The sequence below is a fragment of the Cyprinus carpio genome, chromosome B11, assembly GCF_018340385.1.
Source record: "Cyprinus carpio isolate SPL01 chromosome B11, ASM1834038v1, whole genome shotgun sequence".
Lineage (NCBI taxonomy): Eukaryota > Metazoa > Chordata > Actinopteri > Cypriniformes > Cyprinidae > Cyprinus > Cyprinus carpio.
In genome coordinates this window covers 8,222,839-8,246,473 of record NC_056607.1, presented here as the reverse complement: position 1 = coordinate 8,246,473, position 23,635 = coordinate 8,222,839, and the positions used below count along the sequence as shown (strand labels likewise).

General features: G+C 38.6%; 1 protein-coding gene across 6 annotated transcripts in view; it reads left to right on the top strand.

Moving 5' to 3' along the window:
* Positions 1-23,635, top strand: part of camta1b (calmodulin binding transcription activator 1b) — a 272,952-nt gene that overhangs the window by 15,736 nt on the left and 233,581 nt on the right. The window contains exon 2 of one of the 6 annotated variants that reach the window (XM_042733744.1): positions 16,568-16,647. The exons of the other annotated variants lie outside the window; for them this stretch is intronic. The gene's annotated coding sequence lies outside the window, so the exon portion shown is untranslated. The remainder of the gene's footprint in view (positions 1-16,567; positions 16,648-23,635) is intronic. 6 annotated transcript variants of the gene reach the window in all.

Here is a 23,635-nt window from a genome sequence, read left to right as displayed (position 1 = left end):
GCCAAGTAATAATTGCTAATTAGTCCTTGAGGCTTTTGAGCAGAACGAGAATTCCTCACTCCGGCGCCTGATGTGCAGTGAAAACAGAGTGGATTCTCCCCTGTTACGCATCACATAAATTAATAGAAAAGCTCAAGGCATGACGTTAGGTAATTTCCCAGTCACAAAGGCAGATCATTAGTCCATCAGTACATGCGATGGTGTTGCTGTCCGTACGGCGCAGCTGAAGTGTGACTTCCATCAGATGGTGATAATTAACGACTCTTAGCTCAGTACATAAATCTTTCTTGAGCCCCGGATGTTTGAACGCACATACACATCAACACAGTCATGCTCAATGTTTGATCAGACATCGAGTACACCACAGAGAGGGCTGATATCGCCCCGGAGGCTGTCCACCTTGAGCGGTTTCCACAGTCCATAAAGAGTACGTTAAAACAGGTGGGGTGCCGGCGGGTCCCCCCTTCGTGAAGGGTCATGAAAGTGGCCGGCAGTCTGGTACTTAAAGCAAGCGGGTTTTTATATGCAGCACATGTTGGCCACGAACATCAAAACACAATACCACAGCAGGGGTTTTCAAACTTGTGCTCCAATGAACCCTCAGTGAGGGGTTAAGAGGTCAGCTGAATCGTTAGGCATGTAGTGATTTCAGTTAACTCGCGATTGCAATAGGATGTCACAATATGATTTCACAATACCAATTTTCTTTTTTTATGAGATGCAAAGTCAGTCTCTGACACAGCCTGGCGCTTATGGAACAAACAGCAAACAGTGTTCCTAGGTTACTGCTGTAAAAAAAATCAGTGGCGGGATGTATACAGTAATCACCACTGTATAATATGATTATGGAGCCAGATAATACCATTCTAAACTTTTTAAAGGACAGGTCAGGTCTTCCAGAGATTCATATAAATCTTCATTCATAAGATTCAATAAGATTATTCAGATTGGAATAAAACTTCCACCCACAATTGTTACACAATTCATTTACCCTCAACCGATTGAATCATCCTATTTTTATCGATTTTTAACAACTCTGGGAGCATCTGCTCTCTATCAATTTTGAAGAGATTTTTTTTAATTTAACTTCGTTTTCATCTTCTTGGTGACAGTATATCTAAAATATATTATGTAATATTGAAAAAAAAAAAAAAAGGTTTGTGATTTTTTGCGACTAGTGGACAACTATATTGGTGACCAGACCATTATGATGAATCAGTGATCCATTCATTTAACTGTATTATTTAAAACTGCTTCATTCAGAGCCAAAACTAGTCTTCCTGAATGATCATTATTATTTAATCAAGTGCCCTTGTTCAAAAATGATATAATATCTATAAAATTCATGGCTGTGTTCAACCAAAAAAACTGTCATGTTTGAATATATTAGATAATTTTTACATTTTTGAATTACGCTCTCTTTTTTTAATGGTTTAATTACTTACTTAATGTTGATAAAAGAGTGCGTGTCAGCTTCGCATATATTAATCGTATTTTAATAATTTGCTTTGACTTTAGTACCAGTGACATAATTTGGACAGCTTATAAAGCGTGTATAATTTTAAACTTAATATTTTTTTTTTTTTTTATTACAGGTGTAAAAATTGCAGTTTTTTATATACATGAAAATATACAGCTACTTTTATTATTTACGATGGGGATTCCATAATCATATTCTTTGGCATCAAAAGAGTTTTGAGAATCTTTGTGACTACTGAATTCTAGCATTTTGTTAAAGCTGGAGAGAATGTTTTACCAATGCAGTGCTTTGTCTACATTTCTTGAGGTGCTTTTCATTACGATGCTCCCTTCTTTTTGACCAAAAGAGCAGCTTTCCCCTGGGTTGTATTGCTTCCATTTTAAGCGCGGATTTCCATTCTGGATTCCCACCACACCCTTTAAAAACTAAGCCTTTGGAGGGAATATTACCAGAGGGCTCGAGAGAAACGCCTGTCTCCTGAACGGCCTTTTCTAGCTGCTCCACTCCAACACAGTTGTTTGCAACAGCTCAGAGGATGGACATTAAGGGTGCAGCAGGAAAAAATGAGAAGTCAGCACCTGAAGGACATTAACGGCTCTATTATAGTGCTAAAAATGCACGGTGATCGTAGCACCTCATGTGAATGTCATATGTGAGGGAGTCTCATATCACTCCCCAGTGCTATTTATCAAACCCGTTGGATGATAAGTTTTATAAGCACAACTTGCTGTGCTTCGTGGAGGGTTGAAAAGGTGGCATGTAGCGCACATTCTGAAAGCTGAAGCAATATATAAACCACATCTTGCTTTTTCTATTCAACAAATTTGCTTTCTCTGACTGCAAAAAAATGACCAGTGTAACAGCACGCCACTATCCTCTATTGTAGTTACTCTCAGAAATCACGTCCTTTAGTTAGCTTAACTTCTACTTGTAAACTCTGACTCTGTATTTTTGACTTCATAAAGCGTCTCAGTCCCTGGAGCATCGCCGGCTACCGCGGACTGGAGAAAAACCCTTAATGATGAAAACAAATAGCAGTTCGCGAAAACCACTTGGGGCAGAGGTGATGGGCGCGCGGCCGAGCAGAAATCCTCCAGCACTCTAAGTCAAATCCTGATGCCAGCTGACGGCAGCCCACAAGGCCGAAATCACATTATCACTTCCCACAAGAGAAGTCCAACAGAGAGCAGAGGGGGGGGGGAACAGACATGTGAATATTGGATATCCCTGAGGCGACAGGCAACTCAAATAACCTTCATTACAGCTGTGGATCGAGTGAATCTACACTCCAGGAAATAAGATGAAGAAAATTCGGAAGTCTGCGGGTATAATAAAAAAGACCAAAATAGCAAAAATTCAGTGGCCGTGCAGACCGTATGCGGGTGATAAGGACGGGACGGGGGTCTGATTCTTTCATCTAAGCTTTTATAAGAGGATAACTCAATATCTTTCTGCTCTTGCGGTGTCATGAATAATAATACAGCGGGAGGCGTGTAATTTGGGGATCTACATGTAATGCGTGTTTTGCGCGTGCAGTCGGATCTTATTATTCAGCCGTTGCGCCACACGGCCGATGTTCATCGGCATTCAGGAGCTGTGAGATTAGTATTTTCCTTAAATTCTTGGCAGTGAATAATTTGAACTTTTTAGTTTTTATATCTCAGTGACTTTTGACAATAATACAGTGATACTATCATCACGGCCGGGGAGGAAGATGCGCTTCACCGGCTTACACTGCAGCCGTCTGCGCTTTCTGCCGTAAATCTCACGATTTTATGACCAGATTCATATTTTGCCAATGCAGCTGTGTGGAAATGCCTGCCGTCTACCATCTATATACAAGCACTCAAGGCACATGCACACTTAACAAATTCAAGTATTGACCTCCACCCATTCTGCTGATTGATAAAGCGGCCGAAAGCACAAAGAAGCCTTAGAAGAGATCAGATCTATAGTCTTGCTTTCCACCAAAGCGAAAACCATAGAAGCGGATAAAACAAAGCTTGGTCCCTTCTTTCTTGAGAGGTTGCGTGGGAGCTGCATTAGTGAAGCTCACAGAGAGAAATCTGCGAGTAATAACTCAGAAAAATCGAGTAGTGCTTAGCACGAGCAGCTGTAACACAATGACCCCTATTCATCAAAGCCATTTACTCTAGGTACAATTTGAAGCGAACCCTTTGCCTGGAGGGAGAGTACTTATCAGGTCTTTTTTTCCCCAGTGTTGCTTTTTTTTCTGCTATGAGTGGAAGACAGTGAGCTCTCCGTGTAGAGCTTAAACATCCTGTGGTTGGATGGAGGGGTTAGAGGGTGGTGAGATGCTAACTCAAAGGTCGGGCTCGGAGGATTTCGACATGGAAGGATAATTATCCAAGCAGGGAAGGGCGGGGGGGGGATTACAGCTGTAGCGTGCGCTAATTGCAAGAGTTGTAATAATTGCAACATAATTAAGGGGCATTGTGAATTAGCTGATAAAGGATCGTAAAGACACAGATTCCCGGCACTTCAGTTCCACTGGCAGGGAGGTCAGATGTACAAGAACGGTAATGTCAGGTAATTGAAGTGCAAGGACAGATAGAGATATCAAAGGAGCTTTATTGTGGTCCGTCAATATGGAGTCTCGCAGCATGATAGGCACTTGCAGTTCATTGGCATTCAGAAATAGTTTTTCGAGAGAAAACGCTTGTTTTTGTCACGCAGTCACCTATCAGACAGCATGTTAACATGGAGGTGTTATCCTGTTGAGTGATATGGGGCCATCACACTGGAAAAGCGCAGTGACACGCCTCTTTGTCTTTGCCATACCTTCAGCCAGCAGTCAAAATCGAATCCTGGAAAATCTGGATTTCTCTTTTCAGAGGAGATAAGGTGCCTTATTCCACCTCATCACAATTCGCTCGTGTTTGAAACGTCAATGGTCTCACGTTGTTATTATATTATTATGTTTTTTTTCCATGTTTATATTATATATATAGATATATATTATATATTATATCTAATATATATAATACAGTATATACCAAGAATATATATTAGTATTATAATATATATATATATATATATATATATACTATATATATATATAATATTAGATCTATTCATTTAATCAAAAAATACACTAAAACAATTTATCTTGTGACTTGTGTTACACTAGGATATACTGTACCGTCTTCTAGGACAATTCAAATTCATGCTCATTTTTTTTTAACAATAAGGTATTAATCAAAATGGGACAGTTGAACAATTGTCCTAATATCATAATGAAAAAAAAAAAATTAATTGGGTGATAAAAATGAAAGCCTAATAAAATAAATAAATAAATAAAATACAATAAATAAAAAATGTAAAGAAAGTCATATCATTTAACTGGTTTGGCATAATTTTTTGGCAGTATTTAAAATTAATATATTATTAAAAATATATTTCTCAAATAGCAGTTTTGGAAAGCAGTGTTGTTATATTTTGGACATTTTTGTGAATATGAATATTTGAAAAACAAAGATTTATCCTTTTTCTTTATCTTGTATATTCTGGAACTGTCTTTGACCCAGTGTACCACTTTAACGAAATGCTGATTTTATATGAGACCAAGATGTCTATGCGAACGTCATAACACATGCTTGAAGTCAAAACAAGCCAAGTGTTTATGCAAAAACACATTTTTCCCCCCACATTTTCTTCCTCCAGAATAAATTATTATTCTGCCCCCATTTCCTATTTTAAATCCCTCAATATTCTGTTGGTCCTACAGGACATTATTTCTCATGAATGCAAATTCATTTGAGTTTCTTGCTGATTGGACATCCTCTGTCAATACAGCTTTGTCAGAATGGGGGAACGCGGGCGCGAGAGGTAATATTTAATAACACGTCATCGGATAAAAATAACAATCACAGATACGTTTTTCTCCCACTTCAACGCTCTCCACATGCATCAATCCGGCCTGGATTGTGGATAAGCAGTATTTTTTTAATGGAGTCTCATTTGAAGAGGTAGTATATGAATGTGGCAGGGATTTGCTGGGAGACCCGAGAATTGAATGGCTTTCCTTTCCGCATTTGCATGCTGATGCATACGCATCTCTCATTTGATTTAATGCAAACGGCGCGATGGCAACCGTTAATCAGTGGCCGAGGTTAAAGAGCATTAGTATATTGTTAAGTGGAATAGATGGAGGGGGATTTGACGCCTGGGCCCTAACTTTGATAAGTTAACTTTGGCACTTTGTACGTTCTTGGGTCTGCAGGCCGCATTGGAAAACGTAGATTAACTCATATATGTGGATAAAAACTTCCACATTTTTCTCCTGTGTTATGCACGCTTAGCCTGTGTATGGAATGTGTGAAACTTGAATGTGCACTCAAAAGTACAGTATAAGGTCATCACATTGAGTTTTAGAGGTTCAAATGGTTCGCTTGTTTGTTACCTAGACTGATGCCATGACTCATTTCTATTTACTCAAAAGAGTCTTTTGTGGCTTGACATTTTTCTCGCAGTTTTGTTTGTGATTTTTAATGTTTTGCCTCAACAGCCTGAAAGGTAATATGGCAAATTAAAATATTTGGGATTTCCAAAATTTTTTGGTGAATAATTTTTGCAGGGGTGAGAGGTGTAGTTTTCAGGGAATTGTGGGGTGTGATATTTTAAAATGGTGTAGTCAAACTTTACCAGGCAGAAATGAAGCAACATATCTGAGGAGACCATCTATCAAAACAGTAATGCATGTGTATGAGTGGGTGGTGTGTGTGTTTTCCCTGACAGGTTTTTGTATCATAATGACCCAGCTCTCCCGTGGCCCCTTCGTCCCTGCAGGAACCAAATTACCACCTCTACGCAGAGGGACAAACTCCTTGTCATCAGTAAAATGGTCTCCAAACCCCTTGTATTAGACTGAAAAAGGTTCTCTTTTTGCCCCCGCTGAATGGATACTGTTTTTTTTTTTTTTTTTTGTGTGAGCTGAGCCACATTTTAAAGAGACAACAATAGAGCTCCTGACTTCAAAGAAATATGAACGACGTGAAAAGTGCTACTTTTCATGATGTGCGCTCATAGATGCTGAGTGCACATGAAAGCACACAGATTTGGAAATGACCTCTTCCATACATATTCATGCCCAAGAGCATTCACAGAAACACTCACATATATGGCCGGGGATGGTTGGTCTGCAGTAATTGATGGTGTTTGGAGTCTGTAACCTTGAGGTGCATTTCAGACCTGATAAACACAACAGGTCAAAAAAAGTTGCCTCTGTGTGTGTTTGTATGACAGAGCTTGGCAGAGAGTTTGAACAGTAAAAATGACCACTTGTTTGTTGAATGTCAGCTGGGGTGGAGAGACAAAAAAAAGCATGCATTCATCCATATGTACACCAGTGACTAAATAAGGGCACTTAAAGCTTGCTATCTTGCTGGTGTGAAATATAAAGATAAAAGCGTCATCCTAACCTTCATGGAAGCTTTTAAGCGATTAAATTTGGGAATGTGGTGATACTTGGATGATAACTTTGGGAGAGCTAAAAAAATATCTAAAGATATATATATATATATATATATATACTATAGTACATACACTTATTTTGTATTTAAAGTAATCATTTCGTTAGTCTTCCCATTAAGAAGACATTAATTTTATTGTTCATTCAGACTGATTCATAAACGCTGAAACACACACAAACAACAAGAGGCGGGTTTTTCACATGAACCAATCACAGCCGAATATAACCAGTCATATTCAACCATATTGTGATGGAGGCATTGCCTCCCTCACGTGACTTCCCCCATTCATTTTCAATTACCCCCCACCACCACCACCACCAAACCCACCACACGCTTAAAACTCAACTGGGCTCAGGGAGAGGCGAGAGAGACATTCTTTTCATAAAGGAATAAACTTTTATTCACGCTCAACGCAGCATAAGCTTATTACCTACTTTTTTGAAAACAATCTTTGTGTCATTTAGTGTGCTTATGATGCTGTAGAATTCCCCTTTATGTAGGCAGCTGATTAGGTTTGGGAACAGAGCTAGAATGGGTGTAGGGCTGCTAACCATAAAGTGTAGGACTGCTAACCTGTAGGTTGATAGATTGATCCTCACCCCTTTAGTATTAAGTTCACTCTATGTTGCTTTAGTTAAACCGTCTGTTAAATGACTTCTGACTTTTAGCACGCATGGAGAAAACTGCATTTGTTTGTGTTGTACTACACAACATGGCTTATTTTTTTTTGCTGGTTTTTTAGAGCAATCAATATACATTCATACATAAAATATAAACTTGCACTAGAATTGTGTTTGTGGGTGTCCTTATGTGTGAAAAACAAATTGTGGTACGACGCCTCAGTAAATTGCGTCTGAGAACACACAAAGGCTGTCTCGTTGCTATGTGACAGCAGCCGTAGAATGAAGGCTTTTTCTTGCCTTTGATTTGATGGACAGGTCTGTTGGTGGGGGGGAGGGTGTTGGACGACTTTTATAGCAGAAGGTGGATGACAGTATGTTTACCCATATTATAGAGATTTCATACATGAAACAGAATGCTGCTGCTGTTGTAATCTGATTCCTCAAACGCTGTCCACTAATATTGGGTTTGTTATGCATCTTTTGTTCTTGTGAGGGGACATGGATATCTCATCAAGAAACATCAGAAGTGGTTTCGGAGGTTTTCCAGGGATGAATTTCACATCTCAGAGACTGTGAAATAGTAAAACTGTTCTTTGGATAGAACATCTATTACGACAGAAAAGGTCTAGCGTGTGATGTTTCTCCGCGTTCTAACAAGAGCTATCACGGTTGGCAAGACATAATTAGTGAGGGTGTGTGCTTGCTTGATAGACTGTCAAAGGACATGTGAACTCATGAGTATCATTTTCTCTTTCTGTCTCGTGCCCAATTATCATAGAGAAGTTTCTTTTTAAATGCATAAAACCAAGAGTCATAAGAGACAAACCATTCTGTCTTTCTACCGCTGTCACTGCTAATTCTGAAATTCAGACATTATAGCGCCTGTTTTTGCCTTGCACAGAAGCAAACTATTTATCTTGCAGTTTGTAATTTGACACAAAACAATGTTAAACCCAAAGAAATTTCAAACATGAAATATTGAAGTGTACCGGCTTGAGATGATGGAGACCTTGACTCGCTATTGGCTGACAAAAGGTGTTTGTGATTGTTTTGGAACTGGGTGAATCTCACAGGACTGGTGAAGAACAACTACTACTACTAATTACTATTTATATTATTAATTATTTATAATAATGATATTTTTTGTTTAAAGCCTATTTTTTAATTTACATTTTTATATTCATTTCAATTTATGTAGTTGTGGTAATTAGTCATGGTATAAATGCATTTTTTGGTATAAACGTGTTTTTATGAGATTCACCAGGATACATCTTGAAAACCTATACAGCATAAGCCCCATGTTTAAGTGAGGCTTGTAGACTGCTGTTTTTCCAAACTCATTCACACATCACAGACCGGTGTGCTTGACTTCGTCTGCACATTTTTTCACTCATCTGTTAAGTTTGCATATGGATGATGCCAAACAACCCTAGCAGTCAGCAACACAGCTTCACCCACAGATTCACCTAAACGATTTGGTGCAACAGTCTGCCAAATCACGAGCGTCGCGTTGCTGCGCCGAGCACACAGCTGTGAAAGCCCTCTCCACCAAATCCGCTCATAATCTAAGTGTTCATTCTGTTTTCAGCCAACGATGCAGGCCATCAGTGAATCTGCAGTTTTGAGCTAAGAGCTTTGCACCAGGGAGGGCATGTAGATCTTCCGTCCTCAGCCGTTGGAACACTGTGTCTGAACAGCCCTTGACAAGTGTATATCCCCCCTTTCTCTTTCACTCTCCCCAGATATTTTTGGTTACCGCCTCAAGCTGTACCTTACTTCAAAGATGAGCAGAGGTGCTTTGTTTTTATTTATTTATTCCTTCTTTTCTCTATTTATTATTCATTTGTTCCTCCTTCAGCCGCTCGCAGGCAGGCTGGCTGAGCTGATGTCATAGAACTGGCTAGGACTGTTTTGAAACCGAGGCGGAGCATCTGCCGGAGTCCCTCGCGCGATCTGGACTTGATGGTCCTTCTGGCTTTGGAAACGAAAAGATCATTACAGAAAGCTGGCCTGACCTTGTATTGTTGTTTTGAGTGATATTAGAAGAAAAATTAGTTATTTTCAACCTAATGATTATGTACTACACGTGAGGCATACTGTCGATCATCATAGATAACTGGATTAGATTTTTTTCTAAGGAAAATACTGGTACACTCTTAAATATAAAGGGTTTTTCCACAGTGATGCCATAGGAGAACCATTTTTGTGAACCAACCTTTTAGTGAAGAGTTCTTAAAAGAACATTGTTATTTGTAGTGTGATTTTTTTTTTTTTTTTTTTTTTAATCTATAGAACATTTTTTCCACTTTTTTTGCAATGGAAAGTAGAGGTTGGCAATATGACCAAATATTCTATCCTGATACAAGGTAACAATATAAATCGCAATATAGGCTTAAATAAGGTCTTTATGATGTCAACATTTTTGATACCATGGACATTTCATAATTGTTGTCACTAGTGTAAATATCACACACACAAAAAAACAAAACAAAAACAACTTCACTAAAGACAAGTAAACAGCGATTAAATAAGTGTAAGAAACTAATTACAAGCAATAGGACAAAAAAACTACAGTAGAACAAATAAATAAGACATTCTACATACATTGTTTAAAGTAATCAACAATGTACTCACTGTGTAAATTAATATATTTCTTCTTATTTAAGTTACAAAAGTGATTTAGTTAAGAGCAGTGGGAGATTTTCTTTATTTTTGTGTTTAGTTTAACATGAATGACAGACAGTAGGAATATTTGACTGCTTTCACTTTAAGAGCTGCCAATATAAAAGCGTATCCAAATGTAATGTTACATGTTTTTCTTCTTAGCTGTTGCTTTCATTAAGACCTAAATTACTGTTTATGAGAATACCTGTAAAAAAAAACAGATTTAACCGGTCAGGTCCTATAAAGTGGCAAAAATAACTCTGTTCAATACTCCTGTGCTCTATGAGCACCGTCTTTCGTGGTGCAAACCTCTCTGACAGCGCACACATATAGCGAAATGAGTTCACTTTCACTGCACATTGCATTTCAACGGCTGGACATCACTTGTTTTTCCTTTGAATGCACTTTCAAATGGCACTTTTTATATTCAGACTCTTAAATAAGAGTTACTCTTACTCACGTCAAATCATTGTAGTCCCATAATGAAAAGGATATCTGTTGCCTTTTTAGAGGTAAAAGATTGCAAAATGTCAATTGCTAAAACCTCCATGTTAGAAAAGGTCAGCCACTCCATGTCTAAGTGTATAACAACAGATTTTGTGTAATGTCCTTTCAAAACACTTATGTGGTAATACCGGGATTGTTTGACAGGAGATGCTGCAATGATGATGACAATGATTGAAAACGATTAAAAGAAACATTTTTAAGAGAGGGATATAGCCTGCAGCTGAGCTAAATGTACGTTTAGAAAGCAAGTTGTCAGAAACCTGTGACCTGCAACTAAAAAAAAAAAAAAAAAAAAAAAAAAAAAAAGAAAATGAATTTCGCACACGCTGGGCATTGTGGGAAAACAGCACTTTCAGGGGCATTACACTATAATGCCTCCACCAACCTTTAACTCCCCTCCTGTGCTCTTTCACTTACGGAGAGAGGGCAAGAGAGGAACAGTGTTCATCATCACTGCCTTTTTTGCGACTGTGGGGCTAAACAATATAAATAACAGGGGCCTTGAAGGATTGGTGTGCTGCACTCTGACAGTGAGATAGAGTATTGATTCTGAGCGCAGTGCTAAAATTGCCTACCTTCAGGCCTCCAGTCACATATGTTGGCAGTTCTCAGAGAATGTGAGGCATCCTCTGAAACCATGAGAATGAATGCTGTCAGTGATAGCCCATGTAGAAACAAAACACCAAACACAGGAGAGCCGCAATTCAGCATTACCTGCTGCCCACTTTAACGTCAAAGCATATTTTCAGTGAGCTGCTACACAGAGAGTCCATTCATCAGAATCAGCTCCGCTCTTGTCTTTTCCTTGAAAAAACAAATTTGAGCTCCTACTCCAATGCAATCCGCAAGCGGTGAACTAGGCTCTTAAGCTAACCCGGTTCTCATTTAGAAAATGGATGCCATGCTGTCAGGGCAATTTTTACATGATTAAAAAACCCCTAAGACAACCTTGCATTACCTTGGCGCTCCATTAATAATGTACAGGTGGCTGATGGGACTCTAACAGTGGAGAGCAGCAAATCATGCCACCTCTATCTCAAATTCATAACCCGTCTGTCCTCTCTTTTCGATGCTGAGCACTGTGTTCCTGTGACAAGGTGTGATGCTTGTGAGGCCTTGATCAAACCCCTAACTGCAGCTGTTTGGAATGGATTTTAAGTTTCTTCTGGGGTCAGAGGGCACTGCTGACACATGCTGTTTTTTTTAATGGAGTTAGCATCTTTGAGTCCGCATGACAAAAGACAATATCTGTGAGTTTGTGGCCGTGAAGAACAGAAGTTCCTGTGGTAATCAGTAAGAATTATTATTTTTATTTTTTTTTACTAAATTTTTAGGAAACATTCAATTTGTTTAGTGATACAGTTTTTGTACAGGAATTTGTGCAGATTAGGCTTACTTTACATAATTACCATGTTTTCTTGTTGAAAGTACAGTAATGCCATTGTTGGGTACATTTCTTTCCAGACCCATTAGATTGTCAATTATGAGTTAAACCGATATTAAAGGGATAGTACACCCAAAAATGAAAATTTGATGTTTATCTGCGTACCCCCAGGGCATCCAAGAAGTAGGTGGCTTTGTTTCTTCAGTAGAACACAAAGAAGATGTTTAACTCAAACCATTGCAGTCTGTCAGTCATATAATGGAAGTGGATGGGAATCACGGCTTTGAGAGTAAAAAAAAACATACACAAACAAAACCAAATTAAACCCTGTGGCTCATGACGATACATTGATATGTAAAGACCAGAAACGATCCAGTCTGTGCAAGAAACTAAACAGTATTTATATTTTTTTTTTTACCTGCGATTCTACGCAATGTCCGAACTGTCCTGAGCTCGAATCAGAGGTACAAAACGATATAAATACTGTTCAGTTTCTTGCACAGACCACAGGGTTTAATTTGGTTTTGTTTGTGTATGTTTTTTTTTACTCTCAAAGCCATGATTCCCATTCATTTCCATTATATGACTATCAGACTACAACAGTTGAGAGTTAAAAAATATTTGATTGTGTTCTACTGAAGAAACAACGTCACCTACATCTTGGATGCCCCTGGGGGTAAGCAGATAAACATCAAATTTTCATTTTTGGGTGAACTATCCCTTTAAAGAACCAATAATGAATAATACAAACTGAAATAGTCAAAACTTTAGGAACAACTGACAACAACAATTTGGTAGTAACACACGCACCTCCCACATTGTCATCAGAAAACCTAAAAACCTAGTTCTGGTGTACAGAATTTAGCATAGGATTGTTTTTTTTTTCCAAGTTCATATTAAAAACATTCTTGATATTATTAGGAAAATGTCTCTTTCAGATGCAAGGCTGTGATGCAGTTGTATTATGCTTAGCTCTATATGACGTGTAGCTGATAGAGACAATGGAGACAATCTGTTTCCACAAGAAGCCTTTTGAGTCTATTCTTCACAGTGTCTTCATGCTGGTCTTTAGCAATAAGCTCCATCATGTTCGTATGAAAAGGGGAGACAGTAAAATAAAAAAATAATAAAAAAAAAACATAAAATGGCTTTTAGGAAAAGCGTTTGTCTTCTCAAGAACACAAGAAGTAAGAGCATGACCTGAAGTGGCAGTTCTAAGTGACATGTGGCTCTATCACCCCCAGCGACAAACGTGAAGCCACATCACTTCAAATCCCCACTCACATGGCTTTAGGATTTAGGGCTCTTTTATATCCTTCTAAAAGTGACAGTACTTCCTCCAAAAGAGCAGGAATATCGTCAGAGCTTCGAAATCCGTGTATTGTGCGGGAATTGCCTTCTATATTGCGCTCGTTGAGTACTGCAGTTGCTCAAAGCGGACAGCTAAGCTTTATTATTGTGGTACTTGGTACAGGTTGAGTTAAAACACAATTTGCTTTCTAACATCTATGGTCATTGTGGTACTAACCCAACAGACGTCCTTTTGCCCAGAATAGAAACTCAGGTTGAACTTTAAAGCGGTTAGTACCCTGTTGAAATGTTTTGGTAACAGGCTAGTCATCTTATCGGTTAGTAACACAGATGTAAATTGCAACAGTGCCTGTCCACTTTTTTCAGCCGCCTTGGTTCTGTATTTTTCTTTTGCCCATGTTACATTTTTGTTTAAGAGTTAAAGCGGATAGTTCATCACCAGAAAGATAAAAAATTATGCCATTATTATTCACCCTCATGTCATTTCAAACCTGTAAGACCTTCATTCATCTTCGGATTTTGTTTAGCTTTCTGACCCTTTATAGACAGCAAGGGAACTACCATGTGCAAGGCCCAGAAAGGTAGTTCAACCATAATTTTATGAAGCTACAAAAATACTTATTTGTGTGCAAAAAAAAAAAAAAAAAAACGACTTCCATGTGAAGAGGTTACAGAAGCATTGATTAACAACTTCATCACAATTGGTCTCTCTTTAAAGGTTTATCGTTTGTTTACTTCTGATTCCCAACTATTGCTTTCTATTTTGATCTACTTCAGCAAGATTTCAAAGGTCACTCACATCTAAAAGCCAAAACCCAGACACTTAAAAACCAAACCCATTACAATACAAAATTCAACTCAATATCAGGCACACATTTCCATCCAAGAACCTACATACCTTGCTGTCGCTGACCGTACAGATCTTTGCTGTCAGTCACGCCCCCAAGGTGATTTGCATTCTTTGAGGAAAGTCACGCCATTGGGAAGATCTGCAACCCTTTGGCCCCTTTTTTTAACCCCCCCTTCTAAAAAAAACAACAACAACACTCTCTAAAAAACAACAACCACTTCTTAAAAAAAGAGCTCAGGTGCACTGTCAAAGCACAAAGATAAACCTAGCAAACATGCTTAATTATCCAGCGCTTCTCCACAACGGCTGTGTTCAAAGTGCACATCCGGGGGAGTTTAGGGAGGGAATGAATAAATCTAGCTTCGGTGTCGTACAGAAGTAACAAGTATTGATGAGCTATTCAGAGTGTATTTCCCAAAGGACGGGTAATTGCGCCCCGTGTGCTCTTGTACTTGAGAAACTGCACGGGCTAAAATGAGCTCCTCACGTGACGTCACGTGAAAGGCCAGTGCTGATGAATGTTCATGTCTTCTCTGATCCGGAGTCCGTGTTTGTAAAAGTCATCCTAATACAATCTCGGAGATTGGTCGGAGGGTAAGTGGGAGAGTAATTTGAAAATATACACCGTTGAAGAGGATCTCGCTGGAGGGAGGAACGCTCACCATAAGCACTTGTATTCTCACCGTGCTTTCACTTTCATGCTTTCTAACCACCTTCATGGCGCTTCTTAAATTACTGTATGCATGCGTTTGATTCTAATGAGCGCTGTTGCGGTAATGAAATGAATAGTAGTAGGCAGGATGATTCAGCAGTTCTTACGTGAGGGAAGAACGGAACACATTTCCTTATTGCTTTAATTCTGTGCACTCTGCTGATCTTTTATTTTCCCAGTTGCTGCGAGGTGGAAAACTATCTCAAGGACACCTGCTAATCTTGCTTTTGCTTATGTTTAAGTCGTCGGATCCTAGCACATGGGATAATTCCCTCATCACGATTGTTTCCGTACCTATTTACGACGAAGTGGGCTGTTACCGTGCAGAACCTTTTCTGTTCACAATCATTAGGTGCGGGAAAATGAGATTCCTGAATCATTAGACGAGGGGGGATTTTTGTTGAAGGGGCAAGAACAATAGACATTCGTCTTTGTTAGCACTTCTGTCTGGGTGTAAGAAACCATCACAATTACGCACACTGAAACCGTTGTAATTATGGTGAGAGCATTCGTCTTTTTTCTTCCCATTAAAGCTTCTCCGCGTATCGCCGAGAAACACTTATAGTCCACTGAACGGGAGACATTACTGGAGCTGTTTTTCATCCGGCTCACCCTGTAAACACTATCTCATTTTGCTGATGGCTTTTCGCTGGTGGCATCTGAAAAAAGACGGGGAGAAAAATGCCAGCTAGCAGTCTTGGGTCGTTTTATTGTTCTTTCGCAGTTTCCTTGGGCTTCAGGACGGGTGAACGTAGTGAACGAAAGAGCCGCTCACACTAAAAACATATTAGCAGCCGCCACACATCTCCAGAATCAAAGGCCTGACGGTGTCCTGGAGGTGGGCTAGCTGTGCCGTTAACACGCGGTCGGGTTGTTGTTTCCGTCACAGTTGCAAATGAATGGCTTGATGCTAATCTACATGGGAAGATAAAAACACAGCTACAATTAAAAACACATTAAAACGGAAAATAATCGCAAGACCAAAACATTCCAGGCGAGTTTAATAATTACATCAAGCAGCGTATTCCCTGTTGGAGGAGTAATTTCTGATTAGACTTGAACGTAGTTTATGTTAATTTCATTATGTTTGAACATTGTAGGGGGAAAAAAGGCACAGGAAAAATTCTGGCTTATCTGTGCGATAAGTAACTTTTAATGTTCTCAGTGGGTTTAAAATGAAAAACAAAGAGTCGTTTCTTACAGTAAATCTCAAAGGTAATTTATAATCGGCTAGCAGAGCATATGTAGCACGGGAGGGACAAAAGCCGGAAACGTGCATAAATTGACCAGAGCGCTTGTGTTCATAAAGCAGCCAATTTAAATGTAGTGTTCAGCTAATGAGGCCGCTTTCCCGTTTGAGCACCGAGTACTTCCCTCCCTAACTGACCTATTGTTGACAATGTTTGTTTGTTATCTTGCTGTGCTAATGACATCTAATCTCAGTTGTAGGCCTGCTCCTTCTGGACTGTGTGCTTTCATAAAGCTGTCTTTGGCCAGGACGACGGCTCATTCATTCATTTTCCCTGTACTTTTGTTTCCTTCAGAGACGACAGAGCATCTGCCATTGTGGTTTCCCAGTTTTTTTGAACTCGTCATCTGAACCTTGACCTTCGTCATAACCTTGGTAACCATTTCATCTTTTATTTCTCCCATCATTATTTCCTTGTCATTATAATTTTTCCTGTTATGTTTGTTTTAGTTAGTTATGTGCATCAGTATGAAAGCTTGTTTCCACCATGGGATAAAAAAAAAGTAATTGCGACTTTTATCTCAAATTTTCTGTCACCATTCAATTCAAAACATATAAACTTAAAAAAACAAAATTTTTTTTATATAAGTATAAATTGTTTATATATCAAAATTCTGACTGTTTTATCTTGCTATTTTGAGTTTATATCTCACAATTCTGACTTTTTTCTTGCCGTTCTGAAGAAATGTTTGAATTTTTTTATTCCGTGTTGGAACCTAGCTTCCATACATCAGTGTTATTTATTTGTCAGTATTTATCCTTTCTCCTTCAATCACATTTAAAGTTATAGAAGGAATTTTTATTTATTTATTTAATTATTTGTATATATTCTGTTAAATTTTCAGACATATTCTCACTGATAGAATGTGAGTTATGAATTATGTGATTTTTATTTATTTTATTATACTTTTTTTTAAAATAGCACTGATACTAGCTATCAGCTGATTAATGAGCCTATATTTCTCTTATAGTTCATTCAATCCTGACCATCTCCCAATCCTCAAATGTCCAGATAACAAACCAGCATCCCACTCGCACTGAAGCGGATGGGTAAACACACTTACGCAGGGCTGTGACAGCTGACCTTAATAAGCCCTCGTAGGGTCTGACCTCCACATCCAGGCCTGTCCTGTGAACACAATCAGGATGCCGATCCAGACATCTGCTCTGTGACGTACATGAGGCCTGCATGACAGGTGCACTATGATGTGAACAGCTTTCAAGGGCAGCTCATCACTATGACAGCCGTGTCCTCTTTTGTGAGGGCTCAGGAAGCCAGCAGAGAAGGTTCGGTACAGTAGTTTTGGTGATGCAACACCTTCTTGTCATGATACAAGCTCTGCATTAGTGTTAAGGAAAATTAAGTGTCAGGCACAGTATAGGCAGGCCACAGTGCTTTACCGACTTTATTAAGCCACAAGCATCTTGTATTATAAACCAACTGATGCCATTCACCATCAAGTTTAATTAAGAACAGTTAATTGCAAAATCTAAATCAGTGGAGTCCTAAATTATGCTTTCCGACATTGCTAATTATTGCTAATTATGTTTTTGTACGTAGTTTTATCAGATTTTCTGGGTCTGAATGGACATAGTTTGATATTCTATCAGCAATCAGATGGATTTGGGTGGATTTCTTTATTGTTGTATGCTCATGGTTGAATCTGTAAAAAAAAAAAAATTGTGGGACGTACTTTCATCTCAAAATCAAAAGAAAGAAAATAAGATATAATGTTTTGCAAAAAAATTGTGTAAAAGTATTTTATTTAGACATTGTGTATACATTTGTTGACTATTTATGAGAATTAAACATAAATTGAAGAAACTAAATGCAGTATTCAAGTGATTATACATTTGTTTTAATGAATTTGATGTCTTTTCCTATATTAAAAGAAAAACAGTATTGCGTTTCTTTTTTTTACTGTAAAACAATCAAAAAATATTATATTGCAAGTAATGTAAATCAAATTTAAAACAAACTAAAGAGTAAAATTCAGATGGATTTCACTGATGAGAATTTAGGAGAAAACTGTCATGAAATTAATGAAAAACATTATTATTATTATTATTTATTATTATTATTATTATTATTATTATTATTAAATGAGTTTATATCTCACAATTCTGAAAATTTTCCAAACAATTACATACATATATAAAAACTTATATCCATTTCCTTTTTTCAAAATAAAAAATAATATTCATTAAATTCACACTGATATATTAGAATAAATTAAAGTCATGTTTTTTTTTTTTTTATACATGTAAATATGTAAATATGTCCCATTTTTGATTACGAAAATACTGACCTATTTTATATGGTAAACCTTGGTAATCCAGCATTTGGGTAAAGATCCTCGCTGCAGAATAATGCTGCGTGCAGAAAACAACACAGAAAGCCGCACTATAATATTAGGAGTTGATGTTGAAATGCCTCAGCAGTTTTCAATTTCCGACAACACCTAGAAACAGCCGAGACCCCGAGTCTGCTATTATTTCCCACGCAATCATCAGCCCCATACAAACCCTCTCCTGTGACAATTTTCAAAGCCTCTCCAATATCACTGTGCCGTGCAAAGGTAAAACAAAAATTGCCATCAATTAGCTTTGTGTATTAATGTTCCGCTTTGCGGCAACGCTACGACACGGCATAAAGATGCTGTCACTCGAAGGTGCATCGCTCATTTGCAAGATAAGGTAAAACAAATTGCCCCATTGTTTTATGCCGCAGCACCGGTGCAGATAGGTTTCAAATAGAGGCTGTCACAAAGCGAACAGCAGGCGTTTTGAACAATAGATCAGAGAGATTCGTCTAAGCTGCACGCAGGGGTCGGATCCTTCCTAATCCACCTCGACCTCTAACGCTTTCCTCGCGGACACTCAGTCTTTTGAGGCTGTATTCATATAACCTTGCTGTACGGATAAGCCAACCTGTGTGACTGATGTCCTCTTTTCAATGCATATGTCCCATCGGAGCAGGCCCTCCTGTGTACGCTGCTACAGATAGAGGTCAGATAGTTTTGATTACAATGTCCTGCTCTGTTCACGATACTATCTGCCTTTTACCTGAGAGGAAGCTCTTTCCGCATCATTCATCTTTGCTCTTTGAGTAGCTCTGGTAAATAGTACACATTGTGTTTGTTCTCTCTCCGGGGGAAGATGGATTTAATAAATCTTTCTGATATACTACTTGTCTTATCATCAGCTAGTACCTCACTCAACCCTTTAGCAGGAAAGGAAAAACATATAAGTAAGCCAGAGTCAATAACAGCACGTCACAAGTGTTTGTCTCTGCAGCGGTAGCAGAGGTTTGTTTGCTCTGACCCGGTTCAGAGACAGGCCAAACTATAATACACCTCTCGTACACTCAGGTTTAGGTTTAAGACAAGTTGTACCAGTTTGGTGCCATGTCATGACCAATTCAGTTTGCCCATTGAAGACCCCAAAGGGATCCCATTGGCTAAAATAACTTTAAATGGGTACTTTATTCAGAGCCTTATTTGAAATTCTACGAAAACTACTTAATACAAAAGTTTAAAATTGTATTGTCTATTGGATAAAATATCTAAAATTATGATATATACAGTTGTCCACAATATTTCACAATATTCACAAAAAAAACAACCAAAAAATGGCTTTAAATTATATATACTACCATCTTTGTTCTCTCTCTCACCCCCCCTCTCTCTCTCTCTCCCACCAAAAGGCCAAAAGGCAATCATCCTACCAGCTTTGTCTATATTTTATGCAAATGTTCAGTTACTGTATGTTTTTATTTGCATTGTATGCTTTTGTTTGGTCAGGCATTATAAATGGCTACACCCTGGGGTCCTAGGCAGTTTTGATTCAACAGATGGACCAAATCGTTCATTATACTAGAAACTGAATTGACAGATTTTAATTTCCATGCAGGAAAGCACATTGTAGTGTAGTTGTTTTTTTTGTGTGTTTTTTTTTTATGGTAGTAACGCCAAGCATATAATTGTTTAATCAAGTCATGTGAGATGATATACTGTATGCATATGCGTAGTCATAACCAGCTTTGTTGGGCAGCAAAGCTGGAAAAAATCAAATATTAGAATGAGGTCCCTCGTGATGTGATAAGATCGCCTCTGATGAAGTGACTTCGACTTCATTCCCAGCCAAACAAAAGCATGTGTCAGGTCTGCCTCGCTCACTGCAGCTCAGCAACATTGCCAAATATTAAATATTTATTTTGTGCTCTGGGAAAAAAAAGAGTGACAGTTGTGAGAAACGTCAGAAATACTGTACACATCAAAGGTACTCTTTGCTTTTAAAGCTCAGGTAATCTTTACAAACGCGGTCATGTTCAATCACCGCTTTGCACGAAGAAATAATAACGGAAGCTGCCCGAAAAAAGAAATCTCACTCATTAAACACGGCTTTCTTGACAAAAGACAGCAGAAATTGAGGTTTGATGTAATCCTAAAGCTTCTAGATGACTCTTATGACAGTAAACCTGGCCGTCTGTATCCAACATGTGTTAGTTTCCCCTCAGGCGGCACGCCGAGATGCAACACGGCTGTAAGGAATATGTATTTGCATGGGTATCCGTCTCCATGCTTCATGCTGATGCTCTTGTGAAGATACAGAGTTTCATCAGTTTGCTTTGTCAGACTCCATTGTAATTCCAAACCAGGTACAGGGAGGAAGGGAGCTTTAAACATTAAATCAATGAGGACTACGGACACCAATCTATGAAAAAAAAGAGGGTGGGGGAAAAAAATAAAAATTTGAGGCAGTTGCGCAGGGACCATCTCATTTAGCCGGAGCTCAGAGGCATGCCAAGATTAATATACCTCGCCTATTTGGTTGCATATTGCATATCCCTCCTCGACTCAAGTCTGTCTGGGCCGGCGGGCCCCACAGTAGCACAGATCATTTTTAAAGCGCTTCATTATTTCACCAACCAATCTCTCTCTCTCTTTCTCTCTCTCTCTACCAGGTCTCTCCATTGATTTAATTAGTGTGCAGAGAGAAACTGTGCGTTTGAGATGTACCATGATCTCCATTATGTATGCTGGAGCATCATTTGGTAATCTGCACCATGTCGGCTTTCTTTATTGGCCGGCGGTGAGATGGACTCCCGAGGAGCCCGTTGTCTGACGGCCACCCTGACCATGATAAAGTATTGGTGGGCTTTAGAGTCCTCACTTTTCATTTTTATTTTATTTATTCATTTGCATGTGTGTGTGTAATACGGTCTGCGTTTCATCAGGACCCGTTAGAGAATCGGACAAATTCCGAGGACGGACCCTTGAGGAACACCATTGCACAGAGACAGTGATTAATGTGCACGACTTACCTACACTTTATTAATACTTAAGGCAACACTTCATCATGTTTCAGCAAAAATTTGCTCACTTGCAGCGATTAGTGCTTTTTTTTCCACCACAGATAGATTCGTAAGAACAGCTGTGAGCCTGAACACAAGTGAGTCCATGGTTTGGTCAAGAGGGGAGGAATGCTGAGCGAGTTTTCCAGGTGGACGGCATACTGGCAGAGTTTCTGAAAAGAAATGAAATGAGCTAATCAATTTGTGCCATGCTTAATTTAATCTCCCCGGTGCTGTACTATCAATTTGAGTTTTGACTCTTGGTTTATTTATTTTTTTTTAATCAGTGAGATTTTGATTGAACATGAAGATATTTTGGTGTGGATTGTGTGTTCAGCAGGTCTGTTTTGGCAGTAGAGATGAACGGAGAAATGGACAGAAATGAAGCAGTATGGAGAAGTAGCAGTAGATATAAAGAGGGGCTGGTGTGATGCGAGTTAGGTGCCAGACCAATATAAAACCTCATTAATGTGTCGTCATGGAAAATGTGTGCACTACATTCCATCTAGCAGCACTTTTGCTGGATAAGCACTGTTCCTATTTGGCCCTTTGTGATGGTCTGTTTTTTTAAGGGCAGTTTTCAGCACCATCCTTTTAGTACAGGTGACACCTGCTGCTGTCACCTCGACTCTTTGTCTTTGTCTTGGAAACCCATTCAAAGTCTGCGTGTCTGTCAAAGATGGTTTATTAGATTTCAGTCAGTCTCTTATGAACTGTTCAGAGTTGTTAGCTCTGTTCCAAAACCTAGCGAGCCACCTCTCTTCCTACTCCCTACATAGGTGGCATCCAAAACAAATGGAACCTGAGGAGTGAGTGATTTGGAACACTCCACATCGACTACGTAAAGAGATGATTTCAATACTGGTGACTCTATGAATGTTGCAATAATTAAATGAACATAAATGTAAGTAAATGGAATTGGTTGGTATTGTTTTTTTTTGTTGTTGTTTTTTTTTCCATTTTATTATAGTATTAAGCTCGTTAGGTTCATGCTAAACTACAGTAGTCAACATTTGAAGTGTATCAAAAAAGTTCATCAAAGTTGTCCTAAGACAAGAATGCATTTTGGTTTTAGTTTTTAGCTTTGATGAAAGGTTTTGATCCACTTCAAATGCTGACTACTACTTTAAGTCTGAGCATATTTTTGTGACGCACACATTACAAAAATATGGGTGGATGTATGGATGCATACAAAGAAAATTGATCATTAGATTAAAAGACATTAGTGTCTCATTTTCATGTTTTTCTTTTTAAAAGATTTTTGTACATGTCTGTGTAATGTTTTGTTGTGTTTTAAAGGAAATATGATGCAGGAGGCATGGTTCATAGGGATATGACTTACATCAATGTCTTTCTCTTTGGAAATGGAATTTTTCTTTGAAGGGAAAGATTGAAGGCCATAAATGCATACAGTGTGAGCCTTGATGGTGTCGTGAAAGAACGGTCAGTGCAGAAATAATCATTTCACATCTTCAAAGAAAGACTCCAACGAAAATACAACACTGAAAAAGCAGCAGTCAGTCCTGAATTGCAAATGCGTGTCTGGTATACAGCACACACACATCCACAAACAACATTACCAAGCAAGACATTAAAAAACATGGCCTTGCATAAAATTTGCACCAATAACAACTGCAGATGCAGAAAATGCAGCTGAAAAAAGGTCAGCGGCATAAACCGGCTGCAATTATAACAATGCTGGCTGAAAAACCAGTCTGCTTTTGGCTAATTAGCCAACAAACAAAGTCTCTCGTGAGTCAGTATTTAAAACACTGTCTGTGCCCAGTGTGATAGTGAACCAGATAGACTCAGAGTTTGTCTGGGTGTACACTGACTGGCAGATTGCTACGCACTTTATTTACAAATAAATAAATAAAAATAATAAAAAATTTAGATGATTGTGCCAGCCTCGGGCCTTAAAAGCATCCCGCTGAGTTTGGCAACTGGCACTCAATGGCGCTCCAATTTTAGATGGAGCTGCTCTTTGCCCAGTCTTTCTGAGGGATG